The sequence below is a fragment of the Paramormyrops kingsleyae genome, chromosome 18 (assembly GCF_048594095.1).
Source record: "Paramormyrops kingsleyae isolate MSU_618 chromosome 18, PKINGS_0.4, whole genome shotgun sequence".
NCBI lineage: Eukaryota > Metazoa > Chordata > Actinopteri > Osteoglossiformes > Mormyridae > Paramormyrops > Paramormyrops kingsleyae.
The window spans coordinates 8,917,946-8,932,681 of NC_132814.1; positions in this window are offsets into that span (position 1 = coordinate 8,917,946).

The following is a 14,736-nucleotide window of genomic DNA, read 5'->3' on the forward strand; positions in this document are numbered from 1 at the left end:
CATCCCTATATAACATTGTTTTCTCGATTGATTTGGCTCCATTTCTCAGTTGACAGTTGACATTTGTAAAACAACGACCGTAATCCCCATACCATGATGTCACTTTTGCACAGAACGTCGTTCTAGATTGTTACACACACATTTCCAAATGTTTTAGAACATGCATGCAAATTGTCTTATACAAGTGCTGTCATTTAATATATTTTTCAAGTATTGTTGGTGAAAATGGATTGTGCAGTTTCCCAGTGTAATACTTTTACACATAAAGCGAGTAGGAGTATTACTAAAATAATTGAATCAGTACAAGGGCATGCCATAAAATCCCAAAAAAGTAACACAGAACCCCTATGGTAATTAATAAGGATTTGCTGGTATTATATTGCACTTGATATGATCTGTGTTCATGGGAGGTCACTATAGAGCAGGGGTGTCAAACTCCAGTCTTGGAGCCTTGTATAGCTTAGTTTTTCTCCCCTGTTCCACCACAAATGATTCAGCTGAAGAGTGGTGTGGTAATTAGCATAAGGATTTGAATTAGGTGTGTTTAATGAGGGGAAACCCAAAAATGTGAAGGGCCCCCCAAGACTGGAGTGTGACACCCCCAATATAGAGGGAGCTGGTGATCTCCAGAAAGCCACTACTGTTGACATTTTTGTCACTAAAGGAGGTTCACTAAATATCATAGCTCATATACTTACCACAATGTTCAGCATGGATATGGCATTGTGAAACATTGTGTGTGTTAACTAAATAAGACTGTCTTTATTATGATGATTTAGATGAGAATCGGATAACATTTAAGAGCCATTTGTGCAGAAGGGATTTATAAGCTTTTCTCACAACTGTAGTTTCAAACTTTCAAAATGAAAGTCTTAGTCGAAAAAGATTCTGAAGACAAGCCAGGTCTTACAGGTAACCAGGGTCTTTGCAGAGCTTTACTTTTGAAATTTAAATATTGCAATAAAGTTCCACTGATTATACAGATAATAAATACATGTTACTTTTCCAGTAGATGTTTACCATTCAAAGTCATCAAAACCCTCTTTATTACTTTATATAACTTAGGTCAGTCTAATTTTCACTCTGATGCCTTATTTTCTAAGAATCTTCTTGAAGGATGTTCTTTCTTCCACAGGTTGCAGTCTACAGCCTGGCCACAAGTCTTAGGCCTCCCAGGTTCTGGTGAGACCCCCCCCCCCCCCCAACTTCCCCTGGACAAATAAGTGAAGTGTAGAGATTTCTGATTATGTAACTACAGGAAAATACAATATAGTGATTAAATTCTATTTAGCAGAATAAACAGAATTATTTACTCTGGCTTTCAAATCAGGAAATTAAAACATAAAAAAACTAAATTTCAGTACACGGGATGATGGGGACTCATGGACCTCTTCTCCGATGGTGTCAATTAGCTCATTGCAGTTTTTTTCTGATTGCTTAGGCACTATCTATAAAACTATAGGCAATTTTGCAAAGCTCTACACAGTAACTACAAAACCTTACTCCAAACCAGTAAAAATATAAACTCTAAAAAGCAGTTCTTGAAAATTTCTTCAAACTCTTTCAAAAATTGTGTTTTTGTCTCAGTACAGAACACACAAACCATCATTTGTATTTGCTCACAAAGCAGCAAGTTCATCAATCTTCTTGAAGGATGTTCTTTCTTCCACAGGTTGCAGTCTACAGCCTGGCCACAAGACTTAGGCCTCCCAGGTTCTGGTGAGACCCCCCCCCCCCACTTCCCCTGGACAAATAAGTGAAGTGTAGAGATGTTCTAATGCTGCTCAAACAACAAAGTACAGTAGAAGAAAACAAAAAACATTTGTGCTAGGAAAAAAAGAACAGAAAGAAACTTTCTGAATTGGCAAGATAGTGTAGGAATGTATAGACTAATGTTTACAGTTTTGCTAGAAGTGTGCTATAAAATTGGATTTAATAACTGGATTTAATAACTTCCATTCAGTTTGGCAGAATTGGTAAATGCCTTGGCTATATGTGTTAATGGTTTCAGAGATGCTTCAAAGATCAGTTAGTGTTTCAGTGTTTAAAAAAAAAAAAACTGTGATTTTTATCAGTGTTTCTCAACCCAGTTATTCGGAACCCCAGGATATTCCACAGTTTTGCTCGTTCCCAGCTCCCAGTCAATGAAGAACACTGTATACTTAGTTTAGGTATGCTGACAGGTGGGAGAGAGCAGAAATGCTGCAAACTGTGTTGCACACAAGCCCTCCAAGACAAAATTTTGATTAGCTTTAGTTGTCATTTGTCATCTTCCTTCCTGTTGACAAGCTGGTCAGATGGGGGTGCCCCCTAGTGGCTGCTGGGCCTGAAGCAGCACTCGGTTCACTTATGCCTTGGGTCTGCCCTGCGTGTGGTATAGTACGAGATATGGAAGTGATGCTGTAGCCTGATGTGTGTGATTACACAGCGTAGCACCTAAGGAACTGGTAAGCATTCATTTGTAAATGTTGTACTATATGCCGGAGTATGACACAAAACCAGTCAGTAAATATCCAACTGAAATTGCAAAAAAAAAACAAAACAAAAAAAAACAATTACTTCTGAAGCGTTTCGCACAAAATGGAAATGGATGAGGAAAAAACTCAAGCCAGCTGTCTATAGGGATTATACTCCAAGAAATCCACACTGGATGCCTTATGACTGAAAGCACTAGACCTGAATTACTCTCGAGAAAAACATAAAAACTAAACATTCATCTGTAAGGAATTAAACATTACAAGTGCTTATATTTTACCTGGTTATCTAAGGCCCCGTTTACACTGTCTGTTAAATGCGACCTAATTCCGATTTTTTGCTCATATGTGACACAGATCGGATCTGTTCTGTGACAGTGTAAACGGGAAAAAAACGCATGCATTCGGATATTTCGAGATCGGTTTCAGGCCTCATTCATATGTGGAAATAAATCAGATATAAATCAGATATGGGCCAATGCGACTGTAATGTAAACAGGCAGATCGGATTTTCTGAGGCATTGCGTTCTGTACGTCATTAAACTGCGTACGTGAAAAGTACGTGGGAAGTACGTGTGGAAGCGTAACATTCAAGAAACACACGAAACATGGAGGAGGAAAGTGTAGGGCAGTGGTCGGCGCCTGAAATAGCCTACCTTCTCACCCTGTGGGGAGAAGAATCCGTTCAGGATCAAATTAAAGGTTCCTACAGAAACAAATCTGTTTTCGAGGATATTTCGGCTGCAATGATGGCCCTTTTCCTCCTCCTTCGCCTCAAAATCGTGATGTTGTTCGGCGAAATTCGCATACATCGCAAAGCTATCATAAAACAAATTTCGCGTTCGTCCGTCTTGGCTACGGTGTCGTGCAAAAACCCCCGTTCAGCATGCGTGAAATTATAGCAAGTGTAAACACACGAATCGGATATGGGTCACAATTAAAAAGACCGTGTAAACAGACGGTCCAAAAAATCGGATATAGGCAACAAATCGGAATTAGGCATCAAGACCTGCAGTGTAAACGGGGCCTAAAAGAACTAAATGCACATTCTGACGAGGTTTTGAAGCATACACTTTCATTATTAACCGAACTCACCAAACATTTTGAGGGTAAGTACTGCGAATTTGTGCAACTCAGTCATCTTCCAGGAAGGTCTAGAACATTCTTACAGCATGTATAATACCAGTCAAAAGTCGATCTTGCCCCACAAATACACTGTAGGAAAAGAAATGATGCTTTATTTGTCATTTGTAAAAGTAGTTACAATGTTACATTGCATCATGTGTATGTTTCTTGTGATAATTGTATTTATTCTTGTTACTGTAGATGCACCTTAATTTATACTTCCACCTTAAACTGTACTTCTGATCTGTACTTCTGTTGTGTTAATTTGTGTTTAGTAAAAGGACAGAGTATGATTTTCATTGCATAGTGGAACTCACTGTTTACTGTGCATATCACTAACTCATTACCCCACTGAGCCACACAATGTATGCTGCACACTACAAACAGCAAATGCCACAGTAATACTGAAGGTTCTGATAGCTTTGTGAGTGGACAAAACCGTATGATGTCTGCTGCTACCACTGTTGCGTTAACCTTTACAGTCTGTGGCCTGCAACTCCAGCTTCAATCCTCCTAAGAGTCCAAGTCCATCTCCTTCCACTTTACGTTGTCTATTCAGTAAACGACATCATTCCTGCAGCCCACAGCTAACAAGATGCACAGCACTGGAGAGGATATGAGGTGATCTGGGAAACTCCAGGGAAGCCCTGAGAGATTCATCATCTTCATCCAGAGTCCCATCTGTGGAGGAGACCACCACCAATGTTGTGCAATGCTTGGGGGAACCATTAAGAGCGAAGGGGCAGGAGAAGATCTGGGCTTCAGTCTGGAACTGCCACAGTAGCGTCCTGTCACTGCTGTTCATACAAAAACACACAGCCATCAAGTGACCCACGTTCCACCCTTGTGTAAATCGTAACTGCTGGTATCTGTGACAGGAAGTGTTATGCATTTTGTATGTTCTACTGGATAACACAGTATTTCTGATATTGCACAGGTTTACAGTACACAGCACCAAGCTGTTGTATGTCGGACATTAAACTGCTGAAGTACCTCCACACCATCGCCATCTTTTTACCTTATTTATCCAGTGTCTCTTTTTATAAAAAGATGCTGTGGCTGCTGGGTTGTCACTTTCTTCACAGACACTGGAAACTTCCTTTGAGAGAGGCAAACAAGCAAATAAAAACTGACAGTTTGGATTACATAGACATGATATTGAGAACCTGATTATGCTGCTGTTGTTAATTTTAGATGTACATTTAGGTTGTTATGGTTGTCATTAAAAAGGTTAGCTTAACGATGGGGACACATTCTGAGAAACAAGCCATTAGGTGTTTCTGTCACTATGTGAACATCATAGAGTGCACTTGCACAAACCTAGGTGGAAAAGCATGTTACTGTACTGAACTGTACCTGTACACCACATTACTGTATTGCACTGTACCTATACAGCATATTATTGTACTGCACTGTACCTGTACAGCACGTCACTGTATTGCACTGTACCTATACAGCATATTATTGTACTGCACTGTACCTGTAAAGCACGTCACTGTAGTGCACTGTACCTGTACAGCACGTTACTGTATTGCACTGTACCTGTACTGTACCTGTAGCATGTTACTGCACTGTACTGCACTGTACCTGTACAACATGTTACTTTACTGAATACTGTAGGCAATTGTAACACAATGCTAAATAGTTGTGTATCTAAACATAGAAAAGGTACAGTAAAAATATGCTATAAAAGATAAACAGTACTCCTGTATAGGGCACTCACCATGAAGGGAGCTTGCAGGACTGGAAGTTGCACTGGGTGTGAAAGCCTAGGACACCACTGTAGACTCTAAAAACACTGTACACTTAGGCTGCACTAAATTCATAAAAATACTTTTCTTTCTTCGATAATAAATTAACCTTAGCTTACTCATTAAAAAAAAATAATAATTAACTCTGGTGATCACGGCGTGAAACACAAATGCACTATACAGCTGTACAAAAATATTTTCTTTCTTTAAATCCGTATTCTGTAAGCTTAATCTATTTAAAATTTTTATTAATTATTTTTACTTTTTAATTTTTTTGTTAAAATCTCCAGCTCCACATCTTGTCCCAAGTCCTCAGCAGCACTAACTTGCATGTAGCTGTCATCTCCTGCGACAACAATGCCTTCTTCTGGAAGACCTCCTGAAGGAGCTGCCTGAAACGCTTCAGAGGAGCTGCCACTCATTTCATAGGTATGTCCGTGGTAGTTTGCTTGGCCTGTTTCTTTTTTTCATCATAGATTTGCTTGTAAGCAGATAATGCACCATGAACATTCCTCTCTATTAATGAAAACCTTTTGGTGCTGGGATCCATTTTTTCAAACTTCTTAAGGAGCTTCTGGAGGTCTGCAAAAGCTTCTGCTAAACCCTTCACTGTGAATTTTCTTGGGGGTTGTTGTTCTTTTTCTTTTCCTGCAGTTTCCTTTTCTCTTGCCTCTTCATCAGCTATGCGTTCCTGTTCCAGTTCCAACAACTCCTCATTAGTCAGTTCTTCAGGACCCATCCCCAGGAGCTCCATGATATCGTCCTCATTGACACCCAAGTTGAAATTGTTTGTCATCTCAACCACAACCTTGGTGATTTTTGCAACCTCCTCATCCTTGGCAGATCCTTTGAAGTCATGGACAAACCTCTTGAGTGTCTTCTTCCAGATGCCAATCATACACTCCTTGGTGACATCACCCCAAGCCCAAGCAAGGTTCTTGATGCAGTCATAGATGTTGTAATCCTTCCAGAATTGCATCAGTCTCTTTTCAGTGTTTTCTTTGGATGCAGCAATAGCCTGGGCGAAGGTCCTCCTCAGGTAGTAAGCTTTAAAAGCTGCTATAACTCCCTGATCCATTGGTTGGATCAAAGAGGTGTTGTTTGGAGGGAGAAACACCACTTTGATACTGGGATGAAGATCACCAATGAAAGGAGGATGTCCAGGAGCATCATCAATAATAAGCAATATCTTGAAAGGTATATTACTCTCCAAGCAGTACTTCTCCATTTCGCTGGCATAGCAATTCAGGAGGGCATCTTGGAAGAGAAGCTGGGTCATCCATGACTTTCTATTGCTCCTGTAGTACACTGGCAATGTGTGCTTATCGATATGTTTGAAGGCCCTAGGGTTCTTACTGTGCCAGATCACAAAGGGTTTCAGTTTGTAGCCGGCAACATTGCCCCCAAGCAAGACTGTTATCCTGTCTTTAAAAGCCTTGAAACCTGGCTTTGACCTCGCCTCCTTATGGATGGAAGTCCATTCTGGCATCTGTCTCCAGAATAGGGAGGTTTCATCCATATTGAAAATTTGCTCTGGCAAGTAATTTTCCTCCACAATTAGCTTATCCAGAGATTCCAAAAATTCCTCAGCTGCCTTCACATCAGTGCTCGCCAACTCCCCACTCGCTTTCGCATTTTGTAACGGATAACGATTTTTGAATCGTTTAAGCCACCCAGAGCTAGCAGTAAATTCAACATCATAGTCGGGTCCAGCCTTTTCTTTCAACATTGCAAACAAGCTTTTTGCTTTGGCCGTGATCATCATGGTGCTGAGTGGGACGCGCTTCTGTGTCTGATCTTCGATCCAGGTCATTAGAAGTTTCTCCATGTCTGATATAGGACCTTCCCGAATTTTTGTTAGTCTCGTTGTTTTCAATGAAGCAGATCCTTTAACAGCTTCTGTCACTTTGTTCTTGTTTTTCAATATTGTAACTATGGTGGAATGGGACATTCCTGTCTGGCGAGCAATAACCATCACTGATTTTCCACCTTCGTAGTCTTTAATCAGTTTTATTTTGGTTTCCAGGTCAATCACTCGACGTGGCCTCTTACGTCCAACATAAGATGTGGGCTTTGCACGCTTGGGGACCATAATGAAAAAAAAAAGAGATTAAATGAAGCACAAGGGAAAACAATGCAATCAAGAGACACGGTAAGCATGACATGAAGCTGATGCTGGCAGCAGTTTTACAGTAAACTTCTTTATATAAGTATAAAGAATACACTAAGATAAAATGTACAGTACAGTAAATACATAAAACAGTAACATAGTAATTATCAAGTATTACATACTTTTATATGAGCAGCAGTGGAGTAGGTTTGTTTAAATCAGCGTCACCACAACACTTGAGTAATGCTTTGCACTACAGCGATATGGCATATTGACTTGCCTTTCCCAGACAGACTCTATTGGTAAATAAGTTCTTTTTTGGCAATTGTTTATTTTTGGGTAACTTTTGAGGTAAACATCACAATATGAATTTTTCCAATATCATTCAGTCCTGGTTTCAAGGATACATTTAATGTTTTAAGTCATCCTTTTGCAGCAATGAGTGATGTTTTATTTTGTATGAAACAAATTCATGGAATTGATTGTGTTGTTAAAAATAAATTACCATTTGCCATTACTGTGCAAGACTACTGCAACTGATTTATCAGTTTCATTTAATGCCAAAAAAGTGTCCAGCTCCATACTTTTGTAGTTTGAAATGGAAATAGTAACATTTGTGTATGTAAAGCATGAATTGACTGTAAAGAAAATGCAAAACTGTCATCGCAGCAATGGAAAGAGGGGTGATATGGCAAAAATTTACAACTAAACGACACAGAAGTAGATCACTCTAATTTTATTTAAAATTCAACACACCAGTATGGTTGACGACAATGTCTAATATAACAGATGGAATATTTTACATGCATGGTTCTCTGTACATTGTGCTGTGTATATATAGGAATATATTTAATGCAGTTGCAAACCAATTGGGACCAAAAGAACTTGGCAGCAATTAGAATGAAATTCAAAAACAATTCCAAATAGTAGGAACATTACTGCACATTTGTAATTAATTCCAACATTTGTCTAACTGTTGACTTTAGCTAACGGGTAATACTCATTTTGGAGGGAGGGAGGGATGGATGGAATTGGAGTTGCTTGTCCCCCAGTACTTTTAATGTAATTGACACTGACTTTTGCATGTAATCATTGGTCTCTTCCCAGGTAACAATGATGTTATTGGTCAAACAGGTCCTCCTACCACAATAGAGCCTTATGCTTTTATACATGAATGAATATTTCTCAGATTTGTCTGATAGTGCCAAATACGTAAATTAAAGCACTTATTACAGGAAGAAGAGGAGGAGCCATATCAGACTTTGAGAGGACATACTGGGAGGACGGCGGAGATATAGGTTCATGCATGAGTATTTTGCACGTCAACAGTCCTATCTGATTACAGTGGTACCTCAGAACTCGAAATTAATCCGTTCAGAACTCCGGATCGAATCCTAAAAAGTTCAAGTTCTGATCGACTTTTCCCCATAAGAAAAAATGGAAAACCAATTAATTGGTTCCCGGTGTTCTGTCATAAAATACTATCTATCGAGACGTGCTATCGAGCCATTCTGCGCATGTGCAGTTCCACCGTCTTGGGATTAGGGTTAGGTTTTAGGGGTTAGGGTTAGGGTTAAGGCAAGGGTTTTAGGGGTTTTGGGGGGTTAGGGTTAGGGGAAGAGTTAGGGTTAGGGCTATCAATTAGCACTACGGTAGCATTTTTCGACAAGGCAGCATATATCGACAGAACACCGGCCCCAAAAAATTACACCGAAATATGTTTTCTTTTTGTTTTTTTTAGCATTTAAACACAAAATGAACCGGACAAAACAAGAAAAGCATATCCTGTACTAAACACATCTAAGCACATTTATCAAAATAGTAATTTTTAAAGTAAGAAAACAAATGTATCCAAACAATGTGTCCTGCCCCAATCGTCCGCTCCTTCCGTGTGCCACGCCCCCTCGTTAACCCCGTGTGGAATCCCCTTGTGATCAGCTGTTTCTGGTTGTTGTCATTAATCCTCTGTATTTCGTCCGCGTTTCAGTTTGTTTCCCCAGTCCGGTCATTGTATTGTCCGTCTGCGTTTTACCTGCCTTACCTGCAATTAAACCCCGTATTCCCCGATACCCTGATGTCTGCGCCTTTGTCTCCGTTCTGTCCCCGCTCGGCACAACAATATTATTATAATTAAACGTATTAATGGTTTAATTATTAATATTAAAATAATGAATAAGAAATCTTTATTTTTAAATGTATTTTATTATATAATAATTACTGTCACTATCATTGTCTAAATCTATTTTTACTGTCTAAATATATATATTCAGTTAGTGTAAACATGCACGGTGCTATCACAGCTAATGCAAGGCTGAGACTGAAGTTTTACCCTTTGTTTCTGCTGAGAGACGTGCCCCGCGCCTACAAGTTATCTTAGGTCACCGTTCATGGTTTTACTTCTGAGATTCAGATCGAGCTCTAGGTAATTTTTTTTTCAAACTGGTTGGTTCGACTTTTAAGAAATTCCAGTTCTAAGGAGTTAGACAACTGAGGTACCACTGTACATGGTCCATCTGGAGAAGCAAACCAAGTGTGTTATCTCCAAATGAAGCATACTAATCTTTTAAAAAAGAAAAACTAGTTTAGACATTGAACTGCTTAATACAAGGTAAAATACATTTACATTTATATTTATATTTATGGCATTTGGCAGACAATCTTAGCCAGAGCGACTTACATAAGTGCTTAGAAGTTTCATCAGTGAATACATTCTGATACTGGTTCAATAGAAATTAGAAGTGAATTGTACGGTTATTAAACATGGCTGACTCTTACTTGCTGTGAAATGATCAAGACGTTTGTGTGTGTCATTTTATGTGCAAGCAATAAAGAGCACATGAATGAAATTGTAGTTAGTTTGTTTTTATTTCATTTATAGTGATGATTGTAAGTAATTGAGAAACATGCTTATTTGCAGACACTTCTGGGAACTCTGGAAGAATGTGAGATCCATCTAGGCATTAAATGATATTAGTGGATCCTGCGACATATAGATGATATTTATTGTGATAATCTGTTCAATGTCGTCAGCAAAAAACATTTCTCTAATAAATAGCAAATTTGGTAGAACTTTCCTTTATTTCTCCTCAGAGGTATTAAACATTATTTCATGCTACTGTAATTGATGTATTAGTTAATTTAATGCTAAAAAAGTGGTGGGGGGGGGGACACAATTTTCTGACCTTCATACACCACAAAGTCCCAAGTGTAGCCACACAAAGAAACTGCCAAAACACAAAATCTTTAACCCCATTTTTTTCACATACTGTTTTTCGGCTATTTGTTGCTTTTGATGCTGCTACCATTCTCTCATCCACCGAAATGTTCTGCCAGGGATGAAGGAAAGTCTTGCAGGCATCTCTAATCTGTGTATGTAGGGATTTTATCCTTCCTATTCTGTCAAAACCAAGTGTTCCCTGTTTTTTTGTCATTTTTTGCATCAAGACTGATGTCATTCAAATTCAAGATCTGCAGAAATCTCCTGCATGACATTATTTGTAGCGAAAGTGGAAAGCTGTACAGTTTGGACCTCCTCCAATAGTCTGTCAATATGGAGCGTTTTATGAGTCCCATGTAAATAACAACTACAGCAAATAATAGCAGTTCGGTTATAGTGATGTCGCTCCATGTGTTCTTCTGGCCCCATAGGCATCACTGTGGTTGAAACTTCCTTGGACAACATCAGCAAAAAAGAAGAGCTGAAACAACTGTAATGCGGTGCAATTGGTCATTGAAGTCAGCTGTTCTTGCTGGCTTGAAGCCTGGGTGTTGCGGCTCTTCATCTGCCTCATCAGCAGTGTGCCATCTCATTTCAGAGGTGCCAAAGAAAGCAATGCGTGCAGACTGAGGCTTCCTCCCTCTGCCCCAACCCCTGGTACCGTGGGTAGCATGTATGGCTTTTTTTCCCTTTGTTTTTAGCTGAGTGCTGGGCTCTGGATCCCAATAATCATCAGATGAAGGAATACTGCACAGTAAAATTATAGAAAAATATATATCATTCAAGACCGGTAAAACCACCCATATCTGAATGCTACAATTTCAAATACACAAATTATGCTGCATTTCATTTGTACTCTGAAGTTGGAAATTGAGTTCCTAGTCAGAAATTTCAGCTAAAATGCCACCTGAATTTGCAATTCTGACTTGGAAAGTCGGAAGAACTTCTGCAGCCCCGACTGCACCCTTTATCCTCAGAAGCTAAAGCTGTAGTTATATGCTGTGTATTAGCACTTATGTCTTATTTGTGCTTCATTAAATCAGTCGTGCAGACAGTACTGTCCCACTGCTATTCGTGGATGTGTTGCTGCAGTGTTAGTATGTGCAAAATTCCACGTAATGAGTCGTTATCAACTTTTATTGCTAATAATGGCCAACAAAGAACTTTCTTAGAACTGGTGCCCGTTTCAGAAAGCAGGATTTCTTGCTTTAGCCAGACCCAATAACTTAAGGCAGTCTGAGCAAAATGTAAGTGAACGAAGATAAAGGCCATTTAAACTTAAATCCAAAGTTGTAGAAATACTGCTTTTTGAAACAGGTCCCTGGTATTACTAAATCACTTTCAAACTACTTCTGCTGGAACATGGTTAGCTCAGGCATGGTGTCATTCCCAGCTCCGACTTCCAAGGTAAATGGAACACAGCATTAGTGCTGGTTTACAGTCAACACACACAAGGCATTTGCATCATGGATGCCACACGTTTTCCACACGGATCCCACGTGTCATCTGTACACCTACGTGAGGAATTAATGCTAGAGGTACCAGCGATGCAGTATGGTCACATTTTGTCACAGGACTATGTGCTTATATATGGTATAGTTAGTATTACAGTAGTTTTTTTTTTTAAGAATGAGTGGCTGGAAGATATTCAAAACTTAATATTTTCAGAGGCAGGAGAACAAGATCAAGGTAATTCAAGTTTCTTCTGTGTCCGAATTCAATCTGAGCTAAGAGAGCAGTGCCACATGTACTAAGCACAGTGTACAAAAGTACAATGAAATTCTTACTTGCTTAGCAACATTATAATAATAAAGTTCCAGTATAAAAAAAATCTGCAGAGTGGGAGTTTTTACGCTTCGCTAGAATATTTATGTTACAGGAAACAAAAGTTAGTAAGTTTTGCAATTTAATTTGATGACCGTTCCTACAAGATTATCTAGTACACGTTTAACATTAAAATCTACCACTGCTACTCTTGCATGAGCTCTGCATGCGCTCTAATTTTCATCTTTGCTGTTTAAAATCACTCAGTCATTTGTAAGATTTATTTTGAACTCCTTTTTGCTTTATAAATAATGCAATATTTATCACAAAAATTATTGATTTTTTCAATATTGTACAGCCATAAAACTAAGTACAAAATACTGCTACAAGATATTTAACAACATAATAATTCAACATGAGGTAGTAAAGTGATATGTGATAAAGTACCAATATGAAGTGGAGCAGTGGCTAGAATATAGAAAATGTTGCTGTAGTATTAACAAAATTCGTAAATTTCATGCCACAACCTCATACAAACAAGGAGCCGACTAAGATGGTTCTCGCACTGCCCCCTAGTGGACATAGTTTACATCAATCTGGAGGATTAAAAGTTAAGTAGGAGCAACAGCACCTCATGCATAGTGACAACATGCATAAATGCAGGCATTGCATGCATAAATGCAGGCATTGCATGCATAAATGCAGGCATTGCATGCATAAATGCAGGCATTGCATGCATAAATGCAGGCATTGCATGCATAAATGCAGGCATTGCATGCATAGAGTACAAACTGCACTTTGGTAGAAGAAAAGTAGCAGTGAAATGGCCACACCCGGTCCACACTAGGTTCACACCTTTTCTCTGACTCTCCCTTATCAGTCTGCAAAAAGAACCCACAGTGATGATAGTTTTTACTTTTTACCACTGATTTTGTCTACAGTTCTGACTTTTGAACATTATTTGAATATGCAGTATTTATATATAATAGCATTTACATAATACATAAACATACCGTTTCCATTCATAGATTGGATTTGGCTATTTTCTCCTATGTGCAAACATTATTCCTAGCAACCTCACTGCTTATTTATTAGTGAGTCAAAGTATCAAAGTATGAATACAGGCAGTTCCTGGATTAAGAACATCTGACTTATGGACATCGTACTTAGGAACAGACTGCCCTAAAGCCTATTATTATAAAAATCAGATTAAATACGATGGATAATAAAAAATAAAAAACATTACGTGGCTTCAGTGGTTCATTGGCTGAAGGTACAGCACTGTCTGTAGGTACTTTTATTACTACTATACAGAGGTTCCTCTATTTATGGATGAGTTACGTTCCAAATGGTCATTCGCAACTTGAAATGTTTGTAAATCATTATTCAACATAATTTTAAGGGCATACGCAAGTACAAAGAACTAGGATGCTGGGAGTACGCACGCTACGTTGCTGCGCGGCGGGAGTAGCGGCTAAGTCATACTAGGTGGAACTGGTGCGCAGAAAAAAAAATTTAAATGATGTTGCAGACAGGAAACGGGAGCCCAATGAACACAGTTTGGACTTACAGTCCTCTTCGTTCATATATCTGAAAGTTCCTAAGTTGAAAGTTTGTAAGTAGAGGAGCGTCTGTATAACTATTATGCACCATATTATCATTCTTCATACTTATGTACAACTCAACTTGAAATCTGATACCCAAGTCGTTATTTGTAACCTGGGTACTGCCTGTATCACTAGAAACTCACCGATCACAACCCCCTTCATCTTTGGAGTCAACATGGAACTGTTCACTGTCAACCTTGGATAAATCCAACGGTCTCTTGTCACAGTCCCAAGGCTAGGGTTGAGCATTTCAGGCAGAATTACTAGCTGAACTTCGAATTTTATTTCAATAATATTTGATTAACCCATCCCCACTCCATAACTCCACCACACACATAACCGTTTATGGAGTATCAAGATACTTACCACACAAATCAGACATTACTAGTTGTAGTACAACAATAACTAAAAAATTTTTTTTACATCTTACACAAAAATAAAAAAAAAAGACTTATAACCTTAATATCAACACAAGCAAAAGCACGTGTCATTCACCTTGACAGGAGATTTAGGAGTGATGTTCTTGCAAAATGCATGCCACTCCCCCTACTGTGACCTCAGACCAATAAAGTCTTGTGTTCTTGATCATGTGCTTTGTATACCAGCCCTCATGCAGTAACAACTATTCTGCAAGCATTTCCCAAAAGCCTTTTTATTCCATATTTAAGGAACAAACTTAAAAGTAGTC